This window comes from Coffea arabica, chromosome 10e (assembly GCF_036785885.1).
Source record: "Coffea arabica cultivar ET-39 chromosome 10e, Coffea Arabica ET-39 HiFi, whole genome shotgun sequence".
NCBI classification, from domain to species: Eukaryota; Viridiplantae; Streptophyta; class Magnoliopsida; order Gentianales; family Rubiaceae; genus Coffea; species Coffea arabica.
In genome coordinates, this window is record NC_092328.1 from 10,271,269 (window position 1) to 10,274,576 (window position 3,308).

The window sequence follows — 3,308 nt, forward strand, 5'->3', positions numbered from 1 at the left end:
TCACTTTGGTTATATTATTAGAAGAAAATGAATCATTTTGGCAATAATTGGTGAAAAATGCTTTTAAGTGGTTAAATGAGGTTTTAATCACTTTTTACTTGGATTTTGTGCATTTTGACAGTTTTGACACATTTTTGTATTTTGGCTATAACTTGAGCTTCAGTGATCAGATTGAGATAATTCTTGAACCAATTTGAAGATAAGAGATAGATCTACAACTTTGGTGAAGACATTTGAATCCAGTTGGAAGGTTTTCCAAGTCAAAAAATGAATTACAGTAGCCAATTTCTATTGGTCGAAGCTAAAACGGGGTAATGAGCAGTCAAGGATATTTCAGTCATTTATCAGCCTACACAAATCCAAATGAGATGATTCTTGATGCATTGGAAAGCAAACTCAAAGGGCTACAACTTTTATGTTTTGGTCAAGAGTTATATCAGCTTCTATCATCAAGAAAAGTTCAGTTGAAGTTGATGCAAAATCGGAGCAGCAGTGAAGTTTGAACCGAAAGTGCACAAAAAGTCACTGTAGCAATCCAGCCGGAACTTGGCCGGATTTATGGCCGGATGTTTGGCCGGATTGTGATCAGAGAAGGCTGCTCTTTACGCGAAAAACTTAATTTCACCTCCATTAAGTCGCATGTAATGCTAGACATGTGAGAAACATTACCAACTGTAAAAGGAATGTGTAAGCCACATTTCTTGACCACCTTTCATCTTTATATAGCCAAAACTTGCAAGATTGAAGGGGGAATAAAGAGAGGATACGGGAGAACTTGGAGAGTGCAGAAATGTAGCTTTTACATTTTCTAAGTAGTAGGTTAGTTTAGTATAGAGTAAGTATAGTTCATCCATTCTTGTATATTAGTTAGATTAGAATGAAGATGGAGATGAAGATGGACGAGTTGAAGCTCAAGTGACATGGGTTATCTCTTCTCCAACTCTTTATCTTTTGTATTAGATTCTTAAGTATAGTTAATATGCAAGTTCTTATGTATCTTTAAAGTTTATGCCTTGGGTTTGGTTGAACTTCCTATGATTGTTAGTGTTTATTATTTGTCTATTTGATTGCTATATTTTGAACAAGTTATGTAGCACTTTAACTCTTTAAATCATGATTAATCTGGTACCATTGATTGTGATTATCTAAGGTGTTGTTTCTGCAATGAAAATTGAGATTTAACACTAGTTCAAGAAGTGCTAAACATAGGGAGTACACTCACGAGAGTAGAGGTGCACCTATGTGGTTTTAAGTGATTCATTTCAATTAATTTCATTGAAGAAATGAACTTGTAACTAATTTCATAACTGAGAATAGGTATGGATTAGTTATGAGTATAATTGATTCACTACGAAAGTAGGATTCATATGCATAAGGAAATTACACCATAACTAGCCTAGATAGTAGTATTCAATGATCCAAATATAGCACTTGCATGAGTAGTTAGGGATACTATAACCTAAGGAGATTTCATTTGTTATTTTGCATAAGTTCAGTAGGTTTCGTTTCTTATAATTCATTGATAGTCTAAATAATAGAGAAGCTTTAGTAGTACCGGTAATTGTTCACTCTTCCTTGTGGGATTGACCCGATATATACCATAAACTACTAGTTGACCTGTATACTTGCAGTGAAACGGGTGTAAATCAAATTTTTTAACTTGTACGTATATCAAAAGCCCGTCAAGTTTTTGGCGCCGTTGCCTGGGAATATTTGGCAATATCGGTGTGAAGAGCAACTTTATTAGTTTAGACATTTTATTAGTTATAGTGTGAATGTTATTTTCTGTTATTTTAGTGTTTTATGTGTGTATGTATTTTATCGCCTATTCTTCTTACTAACTTTGCTCTTAAGTTGTTTGAAAGCAATTTTAGGTAATGAGGAGGGTAGGTCAATTTGGAGGACAATGCCTGAGAAATGGAAGATTGGCAATTGATGGTTACCAAGTGCAAAACTTGTTCAACAGAGGTAACCAAGAAATTACTGAAGGTATGTCTTTTAAAGATGGTTTAAGGTGTTTAAAGGCAAAACGTGATGTTATCATGTTACAAGTTCAAATGGACACAATTATGCATGAAATTGAACAAAGGAGGAATGTTAATGCTTTTAATTCTTATCATATGGTTTGTGACTTGTGTGGAGGTTATCATGCTATTAATACATGTAGACAAGCACAAAATGTGGATTACTATGATGAATTAGAGCATTACAATCCTTGTTTTGATCAATATAATACTAATTGAAGCAATTCTCCTGCTTATGGTTGGGATAATCAATGTACTTATAGTAATTCTTCATATTTTTATGATTACCAACCTAAATGTGTCCAATATGAATCAAAACCATCATGGGAGTTGGCAATAGAAAGAGTTGCTAATGATTCTAAGCCATCTTGGGAGTTAGTTATAGAAAAATTAGCTAATGTGACTTCCGACTGTTTTGATAGGATTGAGAAAAGAATGGATGAATTAGCTTCTCACTTTGGTAGAATACATGAGCAATTGAATGCATTGTGTGAAGTTATTTCGTCTAACAATGTGCAAAATGACCCTAGCATGAATGGTGGGAATGTTGTGTGTGAAAATGGATTGCATTTTGAGGAAAATGATGAATCTTAATTGTGTTTCAATGAGCAAATGTCCATTTCACATGATAATATCTTTGGAACTAACCTTGAACCTCAAGAGGTGAGTTTTAACGACTCATTTTTCACCCCTCTTGAGGAGTGCATTGAAAGTATAGGTTCTAAAGGTATTGTTGCCCAAGATATCTTCATTATATATCATTTGGTAAGTTCTCAAGTGGTGCATATTCAAGGTAATATCTATGAAACACTTGGGATCGGTAAGTCACTTTCATCTCTCATATCATTAAAACATGTGACTTTTGCTATAAAGTCACCTTTTAATGATCCACTACGGCCTAAAATGGTGGATTATTTTTTAACTAAACCTCCTTGATAATGAGGTGATATAGTCAAGCTAATGACTATAAAGAAGCGCTTGTTGGGAGGCAACCCAACGATTTCTTGTTCTTAGTAAGTTTTAGTTGTTTAACCAGTGTTTTTGTGTGTTTTGTAGGTGGTAATGGCAAGGGTTCATGCAAATGATCTCAATTGCCAAAGTGTATATATTGAGGCAAAAAGGGAGTTTTCATGTTCAATTGCTGCATTTCATGCATATAAAGTGTTTCATGTTAAAGTTGTATTCATGCATGATCATGTTAAACTTGGATTTTATTCAAAAAAACATGAAAGAAAGTGGATACCGGTGGAATGCGGAAGGTTGGCCAAGCAAATTTGGAGGAAA